An 18950-nucleotide genomic window follows, 5' to 3' on the forward strand; every position below is an offset into this window, starting at 1 on the left:
ATTTTAAGGTCTTTGAAATCTGTAGGTGGGCAGACACCAGAGTCACCACTGTGACCATGCTGCTCCATGAGATTATTCATGTACGACACCAAAAAATCCTGCAGAAGTGGCACAGCCTAGTGAGTAAGGAGCTGACTTGGGACACGTAGGCTGCAGCTCCAGCCAGCATCTCCTTGGCATCACCTTCCCTCCTCCTTCCTCTTCTTGGCTTTTCTCAGCCCTTCAGGACAGGGGCCGGCTCTTAGCCCACACAGAGCTTGCAAAATGGGGAAAGTGCTACCAGAGCTAGAAGTTCATGAGGAACAGCTGCCCCAGAAACAACCGTTTACCCCCATTTCTCCCTCTCGGTGTGACCGGAAAATCTGGCCCGGGACACGCTGAGCACAAGGACACTGTACCTGGGCTGGTGATGAAGGCCACAGTCCCGCCTCAGCTAAAGCATCCTGCCCTGCCGCCCCCCTGCCCTGCCGCCTCCCTGCCCTGCCACACGTGCTAGCCGCTCTCACGTGCCTGCTTTGATACAGTCTGACCGCTTTAACTATGCATCAATTCAGCTGAAAACTATTTTTGCAGGGTTCGTCCTCAGCCGGATGATTCCCTGACGTGCCTCACCACCAGGACCTCCAGTGCCGGACCACGGGCAGGCACGGTGCACCTGCCCTTCCCTTTGCAGGCTGGACTCGCGCCAGGCGAGCGGTCTCATCTACCATAGCCTTAGTCCAGAGCAAAGGGGCCACAGCTCCGAAGCTGGAGACAGGGCGTTTCCTGACCTGGCCCACGCTCCGGCAGAGCCCCTCGGAGGCTGGATCAGTGCAGAGCCAGCACAGCCCAGTTGCCAGGTCTTCCCAGAGCTTCTTCTCCTCCTGATCAATGCGAAAGCACCCTGAGCCAGGGTACCGCACCCTCCCCAGCGCCTGAGAAATGGCTCTTTGCTGACATTTGCCCAAAGCCATCTTTGCATCAAGCTGGGGAGAAAGGAAGGGACAGCCCTGAGGGACACGTTGCCGCCCTGTTTCCACAGGAAAGCCACACTCCGCAGCGTCCCGCAGCCAAGGTGGAAAGCCAGGGACATGGCACAGGGCGTCTGTGTCTCCAGGGCTGGACCAGGGGCTTTTGCATCAGCTGTAGCCAGCCAGGGAAGGAGCATCTGCTGTGCGCCTTCTCTGAGGCCAAAGAGCCTTTTGGCCCCACATCCACTTACAAATCATCGCTTCCCACCACCTCGGGGACACAGCAATGCCAGATGGAAGGCGGTACATTTTCCAAACACCTCAGGGACTTGATCAGTTTAAGGGAGAGCAAATCAACCCCCGGCTCATCAGGCATGAAAAGCACTCATTCATCACCTGCACGTCCCACTCATCACCCTCAGGTGAGCAAAGTTTCTCATTTTAAGTTCAGGGCTGCCCAAAGAGCACCACTATCACACCATGGCACCAAGCATCAGCACAAGGCACTGCTCAGCATTCAAACAGAGCGCAAATGGGGACCAGAATAAGCTCTTTGAACTGCTCCGTGCCGTTCTTCGGCAGGCGCATAGATGGAGCGGAAGGTTCAGTTGAAACTAACACACAAGAATCAACGGAGGCAGCTGTTCTGAAACAGGGCACCTGAAAGCCGTGGTCTATTTGGGATCCTGTGCACTGGGGCTGCCAGGAGGCTTGAAGCTACGCACAGAAGAGCGAGGGCGGCGTATGTTGGGTGTTAGAGGTGTGATCGTTACACTAATTGCAGAGGGGAGAGGCTGCTCTGCCCCGTGGGGCTGAGGGGATGCTCACAAGGGGCTCCTGAGGGTGGGCGCGCAGCCATGGGCGCACCCGTGGCTCCAGGGCAAAGGAAGAGAGCTGCGGGCCGGGCTCTGACACTCAGCTGTGGGGATGGTGCCCACCTGCCCCCGGTGCCCTAAAGAACCTGGGCAACGTGGGACACAGCCCATACTGAGGACGCTGCAGAAAGATATCCCAGGAGGTGGGATCAGTCTTCCTTGGGAAGTGCTGGTCTTTCTCCAGTGAGCGTTAAAACCAGCAGGGAGACCTGCTTGGACCAGGCACCCCACTCTGAAAGAACTAAACCTGGCGAGAGACGAGCTGGGGCTCCAAATACCCTCGAGGCTCTGGGCCTTGGTTTGCCCTTCTGCTGACGGCAGCTGTTTGGGCAGAGGGGAACAGCAGCTGAGAGACACCTGGCAGAAAGAACTTGAGAATTAAAACAAAGCAAACCCAGGCTTTAATTTAAGGGCCACCCCCATTCTGGCAGAGGGCGATCCCGCGTCTGAGGGAGCACAGCCTGCTGTTGCTGCCCGCGGGCTTGGCAGACGCACCAGCACGCAGGGAAAGCGGTGGCCGTGCTTTTTTAACCGAGGCTCAAACCAACAACCAACCAACTGGATCTGGTGACAACAGAGGTACATTAAACAGCCTCGCTGCGCTCCTCCACAATCCCTCCCTTGCTCCACAATCACGGCGTCCCACCCTGGCCCGATGCCCTTCCCCGTTCAGCAACGCTTGGGCTCTGCTTCGTTTTCCAAGCTCCATGAGATCCAAGGCAAAAACAAAGCATCATCCTTCTGTTAAGCAGAAGCCACTCATCCCGTTCCCTTCCTAAGGAGACCTTTCTTCCCCTCTCCACGTTTGCAGGTCGCAGTTCAAGGAAAAAGACAAGCCAAAGAGCTGCTGAGAAGATGGACAAAAGCTGCCCCCAGCCTCCTCAGCTGCGGGAGCAGCCGCAGCGAGGGGCACTCCAGCAGGCAGCCCCCAGCTGGCTGAATATTAAAGCCTGCAGAATTCAGCAGTGAATTTGACTCATGCTTCCTAATCCTGCCTCAAGTGCAAGATGCACGTGCCTCCCTGAAGGGATGGCTCCGAGCGAAACTTTAATTAACTCTTGATCCACCATGAGAGGAAAGGCCAAGCTTCCCATGGGCTGAGGCACGCCAAAATACCCATATTCCCCAGCCCTTTCAGCTCGGCCGCCTCCGGAGTGAAGAGGCGTTCACTCAGCAGTGGGACTTTACATGGCCCAAATTGTCCTCTGGATGTGTTTCTCTCCCTCCATCATTTACAGGAGCCCCTGGGGCACTATCCAGATAATTCACAGCCGAATACCGCATTCCCCGCAACCTCCCTCTGCCTCGTTTCCCAGGCTGCACACGGGGGAGAAGAGCCCGAGCCCTCGCATCACCACATTCGCTCCAGCGCCTTTGCGGATGCGCCACCTCGGACCGAGCCACCCCCGTGCCGGGCAGAGCAGCGCAAAGGGGATGAGGTGGCGGTGGGTCCCCGAGCAAGTGGCACCTTAGCGGCAGACCTGAATCCAGCAGAGGACGCAGACAGCATGGTAAAGCCGGTGTGGAACCTTGCTGCTTCAGAGGGGTCGTTCTGGGAGACATTCTGCCCCTTACAAGCTTAAGAAGCCCCCAGCACGTGTTTCGCCTTACATGTTTTCCGCTCTCCAGCCAAAGCAGGACTGTAGTAAATATCCAGCAGATAAAGCTGAAATCCTGTTAGAGCATCTCAGACGTTATTTTTCCCAGCAGTGGAAAATTAATGATGGCAGCCCCACCGACCCCAGCTGGCTCGTCCCCAGCGCTGGAGCTACGGTCTTCAGCAGCTATACGATTGATCTTCCCAGGCAGCTTAAAACAAATTAACGAAAGACAAAGAATTTGGAGCAAATTTTCTCAACCTTTCATAGATAAGGGGCAGAGAATCCCTTCTCTGCTTCTTAGCCCTTTTCCTGCAAAAAGCTAGAGCAAAATTATTCCAAGGGGTTTGGCAGATGCTGCTGTGCTTTGAAGCTTTCTCAACACCAGAAAAAACACATTTTCAGACCTGCTTTCATCGCGCTGTGTAACCTGTGCACAGAAACAAACCTCCCCCTCCCACACTATACACAGTCGGGAGGTGACAAATTGCCTTAGCTTCACCAGCGTTGAAGAGGGCTTGTTTCAGCCAGCCTGTTTCTCAGTCTCTGCCACCCAAATCTTCCCAGGAGCTGGCGTGCCGGCCAATGCTGGCATGATGGCCAACGCTGGCCAACTGCCCACCTCTGCCACCCCGGCTGCACCAACAGGCGCGCAAGGAAAACCCACAATCTTCAAGACTCTGTGTGACAAGAAACATGACTGAGGCTCCAGGTCTCAGCTGTGGCAGAGGTTTTTCAATTGCAAACATAGCTACATTCATTAACTTCCCCGCCCCCCCCGCAACAGATTTACTCACGCTCAGCAAAAAAAAGCTACTTCAATAAACCGCTGCTGATGGTGGGACGCCAGCGAGGGAGCACCCCGCGGGTGCTGGGCCGCTCCATCTCATCTGTAGGCAGGGACTAAAACCACGGTGATCTTCCTGCCCGAGGCTGCAGGAGATAAGTGGGTAAGAAATAATTTAAAAGCCCGCACTTTGAGATGGAGGTAACCGGCCCCATCTCAGCACGACAGCCGAGTGCTTTCTCAGAAGTTCAGCATCTCGGCAGCACTTTTGGGCACCGCATCCCTGCCCTGCACTCGGCCCTCGCCCTGGCTCCCCGCAGCCGGGCTGTGCAGATGCAGGGGAGACGGTCCCTGCTCCGACAGCCTCCAGGATACATCCTGCAAGACACGAGTCCTTCCCAGGGCAGACAAGGAGGGCAAGCTCAAATCCTGCTGCATCAGGGCAGGGTTTGCCTGTCTGCCTTGGGGGCAACACCTCAAGCCCAGTTTGCCTCAAGCATCCAGGACCGCTGTCCCCCCTCTCCGCTCCAAGCCCTTCTCTTGCTACCACTACGGCGGGATGTATCAAATCCACCACCGGCCTGTTAAAAAACACATGACTTGCGGGAAGTTGAACTTCAGCTGGCTGACAAGCCGCCCAGCTCTCCTGCACGCCTCAGAAAGTCAGGTTACCCTGCTAGGGAAATCAGTCATTCACTTGCCCCCATTAAATCCATGTCTCCATGTAACGCTAGATAAACAAGCAGTATTTGCATGACAGCACGTTATAAAAAGTTTCTCAAGACAAGCAAGCTGTTTCCAAGAGCTCTGCACACAGCATCACAGCCAGCTAATGCCAGGGACACCGAACGCAGTAAAGTCTCTCTCCAGGGAACAAGGTATCACTCAGCAGCTCCCAAAGGGAAAGAGAAATACTGAGATGAGCATTTTCTTACCAATGCAGCTCAGCAGGCTGAGCCCCTGAGGCAAGCCCAGCTCCCTGCAGACGTTCTCTCATACCAGTCCACTACTGCAAAGCAGGAAGACTTGGCCATCACTAAAGCTAAAACATACGAAAAGCACATTAAGTGAGTTGCCCAAGGCCGTGTGATGAGCCAGTGTCAAGGTGGGGTGTCAAGCCTGAGCCGTGAGGGGTAAGAAGGGCCCCCCTCAACCCCTGGGCTCGCAGACTCGGCTCTGCCCGTTTGCCTTCCAGGCTCCCCCTCGCAGCTCAGCACAGAGCACATGGTGATTTGCACTGAACAGCTCTTAATGCATGATTTTCTTCTGTGAATCTGCCCAATAAAGCTTTCGAAACTACATGCATCTTTAGCCCCAGAACATACTTTGTCCAGAAGTTGCCCAGCTCGGTAGCATGGCCCGCTGCACGGGGAGGGAGAGTTAGACCTGCCGAGACCGAATGCAGCCCGGGCTGCGCCGCCGGCAGTGCTGCCCACCGCAGCCGCCTCTTCCCATCCCCTACTGTCGCTGCAGAGCCCTTAACCCAGCGCTGGCGGAGCGGCAGCGTGGGGGCACGTCGTCAGCCGGCAGGCTCATGCCCACTGCGGGTTCCTACGCTGCAATTTGCTCGATGCCCACTCCCCCACCGAGGAGGGAGAGGAGCAGAGAGGAACCCCAGCGGCGACCCAGCGGTTGAGGAGTAGGAGGCTGGTGAGGATGCAGTTCGTGCAGCTTACCTCTCCCAGGACACCAAAGCCCCTTCCCACCCCACTGTAACTCCAGCAGCTTCCACCAACTCGCAGCAGGATGGAGCTGACCCACGGCACAGGCACTTTATCTAATCACAGCTGTCCCTGGGGACACGGGGGGAGCGCGGCACGGGCCGAACACCTGCTAAGTAGCAGCAACACGACACTCCATGTTCGGTGGCACCAGATGTACACCTCTAGCCTTAAGCACTCACGATGAAGATCAGATGGGGCAGGAGCATTTGCCATCAACGCTCAAAGTTGAAAGTTGCCTCAGAAACTGTGCTCCAAGTCAAAACCCCATGGCCTTACTTTACGTGAACCCAGGCTGCTGCTTTACATAAAGTTTTCATTGCAAAATCTGCCCTTGGGGGAGAAGATTACACAAGGCTTCATTTGAACAGTAGGAATGACCCTGAAGTGTTTTCTTTAAAGGCCCTGATGTTTTTAGCTCTGACTGCAGGAAGCCGCCAGGCTTCCAGTCCCCAGCAGAAGAAAATCAGCTTCTTGTGCTCACAAGGATGACAAGCAGCAGCTTTCTCCATACAGCAAGTGGTGGGGAGGTTGCAGAAAAATCCCAGTTTCTGCCATAATTGGGCTTCCCCATTTATGCCAGGTGCTTTTCAGGTAACTCCTGTGCCGCTCCCCCGGTGCGGGTACATTTTGTGTGCAGCCTGAAGATACTGAACATGCTCCCAAAAGCTCTGCCAACTGTTGTAGAAAGGTACTTTGGTTACAAGAGGACCTCCAGTTTCAGCCCATGAGCTTACACATTGCTTCAGGAGCTTCTGAAACATCACTAGAAAGCACCAAACCTGATGATCACAGGTCTAATAATTTAGAGAGAAAATAACAAGAGTGTACCAAGAGCAAGCAGAGCAGTGGGGACTGCTGGGGGCTTTGCTGTGCGAGGAGGACCTTGCCTGGTGGCCCTGCGGAAGAGATGCTGGAAGCACAGCTGCAGCTCACCCCACGCAGCCCCCACGCCAGGTGCGAGAGTGACATTCCTGCAGCAGCGCCCGTTCCCGGCAGAGTAAGATTCAACAGGAAAAGGACAAGGAGATATGTGCCACCCTGAGTGACTCAGCCCTGACTCCTGCCTGCGGAAGGACCGTGGGCCAGGCAAGGACCCTCCAGCAAGGTCCCTGTGGGGCTCTCAGTGCCGCCCGGTCTTCCCCACGCTGACGGGCCCACCCCGTGATGAGATGACATCCCAGCTTTGCAGCCCGGTGCATCCCTCAGCCTCACTGCTCGGGTCCAGCTTGGCTTTAGAGTCTGTTCCTGCTCAGCGACAGCAGCACTGTAACTCCCGTCCTGTGATTCACACCCACCCACATGCAGGTACCCCCCCTTTGAACACTTCAGCTCCAGCCGGCGGCTGTTTGGCCCCTTGCACGTTTGTGCCACGCTGTGACTGTCAGCAATGCTTTCACTACTCGAGTGCTGGCTTTTCACCATTTGTTTACCCCGCAACTTTACCCCAACTTTGCATGCAGGTTTTACACGGCCTCCACCTCAGTTTTCCTTGTTGTCTGAGTGGTTGTGGGTTTTTTTAAAAAAGAAAAACAAGATACATTTGGGATTGAAGCAGGAGGCAGGATCCTGCAGCTCGAGTGTGCTCTCTCCCGGGTACTGTTTCTGCACTGGAATTGCTGAACTTGGCACGGAAACGGGAGAAATAGGCACTGGAGCTGCTGGGCCACAGATGTGGGAGAATCCTGCCCAAGCTGCCCTGAGCCATTCCTTGCTGCTCCGGGGCAGCGCGGTGTCGGCATGCCAGGCGCACCGTGAGAGAGCAGGGGAAGAGGGACCTTTTCTGCAAAGCAGAGACTGGGTTGAAAACAGATCTCTCCTTCAGCAAACCACGCTGAGCCACCGTCTGCACAGGGTGCGCAAGCAGCATCAAAGGCAAACTACTGGCTTGGAGGCAGGGAAGGGTGACACAGAGCAACAGCCTAGGAACTCCACGCCAAGCACAAACTCTATTTCCCCCCCCGCCCCCCTGGGGTCTACTTTTTTCTGGCAGCCTTCTAAAAAGCCCAGAGCCCTTCTCCGAATGAAGACTAGGGACAGTTTGAGAGAGACATCGGTCTCCTGGGACCACCGAACAGGTGCCGGGGGCAGCAGATGGGAAACCACCTCTGGCTCGGCTCGGGACCAGCCCAGGCCAGGAGACCGCTGAACTCCCCCCGAAGCTGCTCCTCCTCACCACCGCTCCCGGGAGCAGCTCTCCCCCATCCCCTCCTCGCCATCGCTCCCGGGAGCGGCTCTCCCCCATCCCCTCCTCGCCACCGCTCCCGGGAGCGGCTCTCCCCCATCCCCTCCTCGCCATCGCTCCCGGGAGCGGCTCTCCCCCATCCCCTCCTCGCCACCGCTCCCGGGAGCAGCTCTCCCCCATCCCCTCCTCGCCATCGCTCCCGGGAGCGGCTCTCCCTCCCCCCGGGAGGCTTCAGGACACGGCGCAGAGGAGGCCCTCGGGACTGGAATCACCTCGGTCTCCATCCCTGAAGGGGGGAGCAGGGCAACCCAAGGGGGTTAATTAACGAAGCCGCGTCACCCTGCAGCTCTCTCAAGCGCCCTACGAGCGGCAGGGTCTGGGTACCCGGCACGCCGGGACCGCCCGCCGCCGCCGCCCGGGGACAGTGGGGACGGCGGGCGGTGCCGCTGCCCAGGGCTCGGCTCCCGGAGGTGGAGAACGCCCGGGGAGCGGGGCCGGGGGTGCTCCACGTCCCGCCCGCTCCGGAGCTTCCCGGTGGGGACACGGCGCGGGACAGCCCCGGCGGCGGCTCGGCGCCCCCCGCCCGCCCCGACTCACCCGCTCCGGATGGGCCCCGCCGGGCCCGGCTCCCGCAGGACGCGCTGCCCTCGGCCCGCCACGGCACGGCACGGCACGGCTCGGCCCGCCACGGCACGGCACGGCTCGGCACGGCACGGCTCGGCTCCGCTCGGCCCCGCCCGCCCCACGGCGCTGCGCCACCCCCCGTGCCGTGCACCGGCCCCCTCCGAAGGCGGCATCGCCTCCCCCGAACACCCCCTCCCCACCCCCCAGGGCTCCCCCCCCGCTGCCGCCGCCCCCTCCCGGGATAAAGCGCTGCGGCTCCTCGCGACGCAGCTGCCCCCCCGCCCGAGCTCCTCGGTGGAGCGCGGAGAAAGCGACCCCCGAGCATCGCACCCCCGCCCCGCGGCGGGCTGGCTCAGACCCTGCCCGGGCCGCGCCGCTGCACGCCGGGGCCAGGGCTGCCCGAGCGGCCGGTCCCGCCGGGACACCGCTGTTAGACCCCAGAGATGAAACGGTGACAGGCCCTGGCACTTCCCAGCGTTTGAACGAAGCCAGAAGAGCTCCCGCGACCCCAAGCCTGAGGAAAGAAAGGACTTTCTATTCCCATCTCTGACGGTGGGCCGAGTCTCCTCACCTCTCCTCCAGCTCTGGCTCCTCTCCCAGCTGCTATCCCACCCCTTCACCCCCCGGGGCGTGGGTGCTCACTGAGGGCAGCCACAACAGCACCCACCACCATGCGCTTGGCCTCCCCCTGCGCCCAGGGGGCAGGAGCAGGGTGACCCCCCTCACTTGTGTGACCAGCACCGCAGCGTTTCTCCACTGAGAGAGACGCTGCTGCGACACAGGACGAGGGTGACCTGCAGGTTACAGCAACCTGTCACAGGCGGAGTGATTAACTCCACTTGTAAGAGAGAAGTAGTGAAATGTTTATTAACATAAAATAGTGATTTAACAAAATTAGTAGTGAATGCGACAGTGTTTTACGAGATTCAATGCCAGGGTACACTTGGTTATTTACTGCATAGAGGCCAGGGTCAGGCAGAGCTCTCAGGGAGACCCTCCCATTGAGTCACGAGGTTCAGAAAGGACCCCCTGGCTTTCTAAACTCCTTCTCAGAGAGGAGTCTGGCTGCGGCTGGATCCAATCCCAGCCCCAGGCTTCGTCAATGGTTTATGTCTAAAGGATTCTATATGCACAATCAATCCTTAGATCCCTTAGCTAAGATTTCAAAGTTTAGCATGCTATTAGTCACTTACCAAGAATCTGTTGCGACAACGAATCTCTCAACCTCGAGGAGCAGAACCTTAAGCGAGCGTCCCCACTCCAGGGGAGATCCTGTCGTGCAGCCGCTGCCATGCAGCAGAGCTCCAAGGGCTCTTGGGCTGTCCGCTATTTATGGAGTAAGAGAATTGGCCTATAGACATATTCGCATGGGAGCAAGATACCTAGGTCTCCGCTCCAGACAGTGTTTTATGTTGCCAGCCATCTCCCACAGTTCAAGTGCAACTCATCACAACTCCTGCTGGTGGCCATGGCTTGAGCAGGAGCCGGGGGGGAAAAGGGGAAAAGGGGAGAGCACACCGCCACACAACCCCATTACGAGAGCACCCGGGACTCACTTCAGATACTTGATGAGGACAAGACAAAAATCCGGGTGATGCAGGAGCAGGAGGTAGCTGGGACTCGAGGAACACAGCTGGTGACATCTGCACTGCACCAGTGACTCTGCTGTGCTCCCGAGCAGGACAGCAATGTGTGACCGAGGCAAGTGCTTAGCCCTCCGTCCCCTCCACAGCACTCCTGTCCCCACCAAACAGCAGGGGCTAGGGAGAGGCGCAGGCGAGAAGGGGCAGTGAAGCCCCTGCCCTCCTCTCTGGCCCCGCCGGCTCCTTGGGAATGCCTGGCACTGCCAGGGTCGGAGGCACACGGGGCCAGGAGCAGCAACGCAGGCTACAGGGGAGATGCTTGGAACAGCCACGCGGGCTCTCCTGGGTGAGGGTCCTTAAATCCTCTCTGCAGAGGCATTAACCAGCCAGGGTAGTTTCCAACAAGAACAAGATCAGGTGGAGCAAAGACGGCTGGCTGGGTACAGCAGGAAACATCACTTCAGGGGTGTCACAGACCCTCTTCCCCTGAAGCACCGTAGACACCCTCCGTCAGAGCTGGCACAGGGCACTGACGTGTGAAGAGCAGGATCTAGCTGCTACAGACCACAGGTTCTGCCCACATCTCCTCAAGGCCCCAGACATGGTGTCTTGAAGCCCCCTGTACTTCTGCATGACAACCACCGGCAGGGGAAGCAGCAGAAATCCCTCCCTGGGATGTCCAGGGGTCACGTTCACCACATGAAAGGCAGGTTCTACAGATCACAGCACAAGATGCACCTTCAAAGCCACCTTCTAGTGCAGAAAGCCAGCACTTCGACATAACTAGCTGTTAAGGCTCTTAATGGCTTCTAGATACCTGACTTGAAGAATATTTACTGCCCATTTACTACTATCTTGTAAACACGGTTGCTAAGATGCAGCTGTACAATGAGAAACCATCTTCATAGGTGTCCTTCCGCGGCAGCACGGGATCCACGAGCAGCTGTTACTGCGCTGAGATCTGGGGAGCAGCAACCCATAGAGCTGCCCGACCCAGGGGTACTCACAAGTCAGGCTACAACTTTGGGCTACAAACTCCTCCCTCAAATCGGTGACCATCTCAGACATTTTCCTTACGACCAGTACCACAAATGCAGCGGGAACATTGTACGTGTGGCATCAGGAGCTCGTCAGCAGCCTGGCACCCCGGGGCTGTTGGTCAGGCTGTGCCATGGGTACCCACAGCTCCACGGCTCCACTTTCTTCAGGGGAAACAGGAAAAGGGATTCACAGGGACTAGAATCAACTCCATTCACAGGGCAGATGCGTCAGCGGCCTCAGCAAATCCGACAGGTCGGCCAGGCAAGCCTATTTGCAGGGTGAAGATCCCATGACCAAAGCTCACGTTAGGATGCGGATGCATCCCCAGTTACTTTGGTGCTCGGTGCCAGGCACGCCTCCCCCCGCTGCTGGGCGGTCTCGCCTTCAGGTGTGGCCATCTGTCCTGCCTTCCCTCCTGCCTGCTCCTTCTGCAACGTCCATCAATAGCAACATCTCCAGTGCTAAGGAAAGAGGGGAACCCTGGCTCCTTTCTCCCCTTTTGCTTTTCCCAGCACAGACACCCCTTCACAGGCTGCGTGATGCACCCGGCCAAGCTCGTGACCAGCTACGCTCCACGGAGCACCCTGCCACGCCGTCCTGCCTCAGCTGTGAGCACGGATCATCCTCCCTGCAACCAGCGGCAGCAGAGCAGCCCCGGCAGCAGCTGTCTGCCCTTGCAGCCAGCAGGGAAGCCGCGAGCTATCAAGCGACCGTCGGCACGTGTCGAAGACAGAGGTGCTGTCTCGATGCTCAGGCCCAATCCAGCTGAACATCACACGAGCAGCACCATCAACACCAGCCAATGGCTCGGTGGCCCCAGCGTCCACATCATTAAGGCAAACGAACACCAGAGAGACAACCCACCAGGAACAGCGCTATCGAGCAGACACTGCCAGCAACAAACTTCACCGTGTGGATGGCTGAGAAGCCCCTGCATCGCTCTGCAGAAAACCACAGGAGCCAGGCGTTAAGTGCCACTTTTGTTTCCTCGTGCAAGTTTGTCCAGGTGCTTTTCTCCCCTGGCAAGATCTTAAACGATGCCGCCACCTCACCCAGCCTCCTTGGTGCCCCCAGCTCCTCCCAGGCCGGTATGCAGGGGCTCCGGCATGGCTGCGGCAGCACCACCAGGCAGCAGCTCTGCTCTAATGGAGCCTTGCAACCCTTCCTCCACCCCTGCTTTCAATCAGTTTAGGATTATCAAGGACTCTGGGTTCTTTTCTCTGTGCTTGCTGTCACTGAAGGAATTAAACGAAGGTCAAAGGATGTCCCTGCAGGAGCTGAGCAGACAGTTAAGCCTCTCATGTGAAGCCCAGCCCAGGATGCCAAGTGCTTCTGAGCATTTCCAAGGCAGCCAGCAGCCATACCGCCCCATCGGGAACTTGTGGGGTGACAGCTGCCTCTCCCAAACACTGGAGGTCTCTGCAGGTAGATGGTGAAAGATCATTGATAGAACCACACGTGTGACAGCCACAGCTGGGATGTGCTCCCAAGAGGAGCTTCTAGCAGGTGCAAAAGAGCCTAGCAGAAAAGGTCCAGCCTAGGGAGAATCCCTCTGCTGAGGACGGATGGGGGACCAGCTGGCCCTGCAGACCAGGGCAACAAAGAGAGGAACACCGAGAGACTTGAGATGGGTCTAAGCACTTGCCTTTTTCAGACACAAATTCATGGAATGACCGTGTCCTCCAAAGCACAGCCTGACATCACTCTGTAGGTCATTCAGTGCAGTGCAAGATACTTGTTCCCTTTGTGCTCCTTGGGAGGTATCTTCTAGAAAAGGCTTGTGCAGTCACACTGCCTCCACTTGTTTGTCCTGCCTTGGACAATTTTGGGGCTCACTCGTCATTTCAGCCCTGTTTGACAGAAGGGTCAAGACCTCAGAGGTGCTTGGTTTTGTGAAAACAGGCAGCACATGGGGAGGTGAGACCCTATTTGCGCTCCCAGGGCAGGAGGTGCTGCAGCTTCTTGCAGACATTTGAGAATGCACACCGCAGAGCAACTGCCTCAAGGTCCAGCAGCGGGAGAGTCTCTGGTAAGAGCCTGCACCTTCTTAGACACCAAGACCAGCACAGCAGCATACCCAACTAGAAGAAACCCTTGACGAGTGCCCCTAGGCACCACAGGGACTGCCCATGTTTGCCAAAATACCTGCTGAAGCTCCTCTTGCCAACGTGGGACAATCAGGAGACTCCGCACCGCAGAACTGGGTCCTGACAGAAGAGGGAAGATTATAGCTTGAGAAACTGTGTACATAAACCCTTCTCGTGTCCCCAGGGGAGGAAAAATCTGGTTGATGTGTCACCCCACAGGCAGTGTGTCTTACTTTGGTCCTTTAAACAAGGCTGAGGTTGCTGCTGAGCCCCATCCCACAGCAACGCCTGCCCCTCCCACCAGCCTGCCGCACAGCTGTGCTGGCCATGCACACCCCTCAGCAGCTGCTCCAGGGCCTCGTCCTTGAACGTCCTTGAGGACTGATAACATCCCTGCCTGCTAGTCTGAGCAGGGCACACACGTCGTCCCTTGGCATGTTCCCAAACCATAGGATCTGCTGCAGCCCGTGCAGAAAGGGCAAAATCTGGACTCTGGCAGGAGCGGTATGTGCAGGGAGACCCCCAGCCCCACCTCTCCTGCCTGCAAAACCTGACGCTCACTGACCGCTCTGCTGCCCATGGCAGGGACGGCCCCTCCAGCACCGCCAGCCCACCCTCTCCCGCCCACAGACAAGTCCCCCATTTTCTGCCTTAAGAAAATCACCGTTAGCTTTCGGCATCCCTGAACCTCACTCAGTGGCAGACTGTGCCCTCCTGCAAGACACAGCAGCCAAGTGGTACTGAATCTGTCACACACCGCCCAACCGTGCCCCACGGGGTGCCTCAACTGGATTTGGAGTCATCACTTACAGAGTAAATTCGGAGCAATGAACACCCGCCAGAAGCGCGCAGATTGCTCAAGCTGAGAAAAGCCAGTGATGAAAGTGCGTTTTGTGGGGTCAGAGCCCCTCACCAGCACTCTCACCGACACCTTCCCCAGGCCGCGCAGCAGCCGGGTGGTCCCTCTAGTTCATGCACACTCCTGCCTGGGTGGAGCTGCGGGTCCCAGCAGCAGCCAGCCACCAAGTGCCACTGGCAGATCTGGTGCACCCCAGCGCTCCGCTCACAGCATCTCCAGCCAGCGGAGGCTCCTCATCCCTGGCCAGGCTCTGCCAGGCCCAGCCCCCAGCTCTCTGGCAGCAGCAGCGCAGCCACGTCACTCCTTCAGCCTCCTGAAGGTCACGGTCCCACTAAACCTGACCTCCTGAAGCATCTGATCAGGAGACTGGTGCTGTAATGCCACTTTGCACAGTGCACGCGCGCTCTGCTTTGGCAAGCCTGCAGCTGGATTGACGTTTGCCCTTGGTCACCCGGCTGGCACAAAGCGCATGCTGCCTCCTGCGTCACACCGCGCCACCCCCAGCTCCCCGCACTCCTCGGGGACAGGGTTTCTTTGTGCCTCCAAGTGCCGCCGAGCCGAGCTCTGGCTCAAAGCAGCAGCTAGCACGGCCCGGGGAACATCCACCCAGTGGATACAGGGATAGGAGCAGCAAAAGACAAGGTGAAACCTTTCCTCTGACAACCACCAGGCCTAAAAAAGATTAGGGTAAGCACAACCTCTCCAGGGAGGCCTTCTCCCAGGCAGACACTGCAGCCTTCCACATCACATGTACAAGAGGGACACTGAAGTGCCGGAGCGTGTCCAGAGGAGAGCGACCAGGCTGGTGAGGGGTCTGGAGACCAGGGCATGTGAGGAGAGGCTGAGGGAGCTGGGCACGTTTAGCTTGGAGAAGAGGAGGCTGAGGGGAGACCCCATTGCCCTCTACAGCTACCTGAAAGGAGGGTGGAGAGAGGTGGGGGTTGGCCTCTTCTCCCAGGTGAATAATGACAGGACCCGAGGAAATGGGCTGATGCTGCGTCAGGGGAGGTTTAGGATAGATATGAGGAAGAATGACTTTACTGAAAGAGTGGTCAGGCACTGGAACAGCCTGCCTGGGGAGGGGGTTGAGTCACCATCCCTGGAGGTGTTTAAGAAACATCTAGATTTGGTACTTCGGGGCATGCTCTAGTGGCAGAGATTGTAGGTTGTTTGGTTGGACTCGATGATCTCAAAGGTCCTTTCCAACCATGAAGATTCTATGATTCTATGATCACATCCTCAGCCAGCTAAGAGACCTGCCCCACAGCATTTTCCTGGGCTACACCATTTCTGCAAGCCGGAAGACATCCAGCTGCTGCTCGAAGGCACGGCCGCACCTTCCCCCTGCCCTCCACCCTCTGCTGGTATCAGCCTCCGCACCAATGGTCCTGTGAGCCAGACCTGAAGACCAATCCCTCAGAGGATTAATTCAACAGGAGGAAAGGAAATGTATTTTTCAGCTGCTTATCTTCCTGGTCCTGCCCTTTTCCGAACAGCACAAAGCCGTGCCTGGCACGGACCACGATGAGCACCATGACGGTGCCCCCTTCTCCTAGCCCCGACCTGGGCACACACAAGACCAAGTGGCCAGGTGACCTTGGCCTTGCTGCAATTCCAGGGCCAGCTTCCCACCACCACTGCAATACACAGGCCAACCTCCGACACTCATCTTTTTGAAACCTTGACCACCTTCTGTATTTTCCTCCATTTGCTCCACACGCTGAAGCACAGGGACCTCTTCCAAAATAAAGCTGCATTTTTTTGTCCCAGGGGAGGCTCCCAGGCTGACAGGTAAAAGCAAGGGAGAGGGGGCAGCAGGCAAATAACACTGTGTCGTCTCTCAGCAAGGCTGCTCCAAGTCTTGATGCTGTTCCACGCTGTCACAGCAAGCAGCCAGAGGAGCACAGGGAAGGGGAGGCAGGCAGCTCTGCCGGGAACCACCGCAGCAGGCGGAGGACTCAATGAGGCTGCACTCCCATCTGGCCATCGCTCAGGGAACTACGCGGGTGAGCACCAACAGCCCTCGGTCTCAGCCGTGGCTCACCAGGGAGCTGAGTTTCCACCCATGGAGCCAAATCCCAACAGCCGCCCCACAGAGCCCCCGAGCCGAGCAGTGACGCAGGCATACCGGGGACGCCTCTCAGGCTGTAATAGGTATTGCTTGATCTCAAAGGTGCTCTGGGATTTTTTGTAAACAAAGATACACAGAACCCTCTTCCTCCGAAGAGGGAAACTGAAGTTACACAATTACTATGTGCAAGGCTGTTTATAATTGACTATACGCAGATCGAAGGAGGATTTACAGAATTTTAAATTAATAGACAAAAATGTAAATGCAGCCATCTATAAATACAGGACCGCACTGTTCGGGTCCAGAGGTCACTCCAACCACTCCCTGCTCTTTTATCCCACCAAGGCCAAGGATCCGAGCAAGGGAGATCGAAGGAGCTTGTCCAGCTGGAGCTGCCCAGGGCTGACAGTCTGAAGGTACCACCAGAGAGAGACTTGCCTTCTCAGTTTACTGTCTTCATGAGAGTTTAATATTATTGACAGGGGAGCGACAAAACCAGACTTACTTTCTCTTTTCACATCTTGGAAAGCTCTGGCTCTTTGTCCCATCCACCAGCAAGTATCCTCATTTCTGAAGATATTAAGAGCCTTTTTAGAGGCGTTATTTTCTTAGGATTGGTTTACACAAAAGGCTTTGGGGAAAAAACCCTTTTCCTCAGCCCAGGATGAAGATCTTTGCCCATGTCACCTCATGGATTTCCCTCACCTCTTCATAAAGCTTGGCACCGAGTACAAATCCTTTCTTCTTACCTGAAAGCCCTGGATTACACCCCTCATAGGCATTACTTGTAGCCTAACTCTGCAAAGCTCTTTGGGACAGAATTTAGATAAGCAGTAGTCTAAAAATAAGATCTTAATCCTGCTGCGTGCAGCACAGCCTTCACGCTGAACTCCCACAGGACCCGCTCCAAGGACCAGTTCCAGCCTTTCCTCTTCACTGCAAAAGCAAACAAGTATCTGCCAATGTGTTTTGTTTCCTTTGTATCAGTTCACATTTTAAACTAACAGATCTGAAGACTATCCAGTGGTTTAGGAAGTAGAAGAGCTTCTTATGTCACAGCCTCCTCCTCTCTGGGGAGGTGGAAAGTTGCTTGAGCCTCATCCTTTGCAGAAATAAACCTGCTCAGGAATATCAAGCCAAAACAGTCTTAAAAACAAGAGTCCCCCAAAAATCAGGGATTTCAAAGTCTTAATTAGAATGACACTTTACTGAAAGCACAAACCCGGGAGTGCAGGAAATTAATTGAAAAATAAAGTAATTGAAATACTGCTCAGAACTCCTCGGAATATATTTTTATTCTATTAAATTCATAAAGAAAGCATAACACTGTTTAAGTCCTAATGTATAAAAAAAACACGTTTTCAATCAAGTGACCAATCTATCAGGGATAAATCTTATGCAGGTTTCGGACAAGAAGCTGGCAGGATCTCTGTACCTCCTCAGGCGGGAACCCGAGTACAAAAATCAGCCCGAGAGAAGCGCTGGCCAGAGCATCCTCGGAGCCTGGTGCTCTTCTCTCATCACGCCAGGACGGGCCAGACATGACTTCCACCGGCTTCCCTACCTCGTACCGCCTGAACCGGACCGAGCTCCCGCGCTGTGGTTGCCACCGTGCGGTTGCAGATGGTCACAGCAGACCTGAGAATGCTGCTGCTGCTGCAGCTTCCCACGTATGACCGCACCCTTTAAATCTTCTTCCTATAACAGCTCCTTCGCTCTTCTGTGAACTAAAACCCTTCCTTTATAAAATATAAACTTCTATGACATTCACAGACATCTTGTAAAGTCTCTGCAACATTCTGAATAAGCTGACAATGTACTGACCCTTTGGGGTAAAACCACGTCTTTTTTTGCATTTTTATACAGCGCTTGGCGTAACAAGATCAAGCTAGATCACAGGTACTGCAGAGTTTACTTACAGCCACACCAGCCAGTTCAGCCCTGCCTAGTTTGCAACGCGACTTTCTCCATTCCCCTTTTCCTTCAGGGCTCCAGGCCCTTTGGGGTATCTGCTGCGGCCTCCCTCTGAAACCAAAAACCTAGAGGAAACCACGCACTAAACGATTTCACACGGCTCCTTACTTGCTCTCAGAGTAGCGTAAGCTCCCTCTCTCCCCAGTATGCCCAACCAGTGGCTCACCAGTCCACGACCACCACAGGGACACGCTCGGCTCTTGTCACACACTTATACCCTCATGCGGAAAGTGAGGGGCGTTCTCCAGGCCTCCTCCCCTCTGCTGCTCCCTCACCCACCGCTCCTCAGCCGAGGTGGATCCTCCCCCTCCCGCACCTCCCCGGCTGCTGAGCCGCCATGGCCCCCGGGTGCTGCCTGGGCTGGGCTTTCCCTCCTCCCCAGCTCTTCCTTCTCATGCAAACGCATCACTGAGGGGACCGGGGGTGCCACCACTTGTCCTTGCGAAGGCCCGCACCGCTTCAGCGCCAAGAGGCAAACGCTGCAGGGCTCTGACAAGCAGAAGCCAGCGGCAAGGCTGTCCCCTCGGGGGGAGGCGCACAGGCCACCGCCCGGCACCACCACCGGCCCCGCCTCAGCGCCAAGGCTCCTACCCCG

General features: G+C 56.5%; 1 protein-coding gene across 8 annotated transcripts in view; it reads right to left on the reverse strand.

The window, feature by feature from the left end:
* The window catches only part of LOC134523595 (dual specificity testis-specific protein kinase 2-like), a 63300-nt gene that overhangs the window by 43339 nt on the left and 1011 nt on the right, over window positions 1-18950 (reverse strand). Inside the window, exons 1-3 of one of the 8 annotated variants that reach the window (XM_063352634.1) lie at window positions 8714-8825; window positions 5146-5252; window positions 4221-4356 (exon numbers count right to left, since the gene is read on the reverse strand). The exons of 3 other annotated variants lie outside the window; for them this stretch is intronic. The gene's annotated coding sequence lies outside the window, so the exon portion shown is untranslated. Of the gene's footprint in view, window positions 1-4220; window positions 4357-5145; window positions 5253-8713; window positions 8826-18463; window positions 18656-18950 lie in introns of those variants that run through there. 4 more of the 8 variants (XM_063352637.1, XM_063352639.1, XM_063352633.1 and 1 more) reach the window with 4 other exon arrangements.

Source organism: Chroicocephalus ridibundus, chromosome 15 (assembly GCF_963924245.1).
Source record: "Chroicocephalus ridibundus chromosome 15, bChrRid1.1, whole genome shotgun sequence".
Classification (NCBI taxonomy): domain Eukaryota; kingdom Metazoa; phylum Chordata; class Aves; order Charadriiformes; family Laridae; genus Chroicocephalus; species Chroicocephalus ridibundus.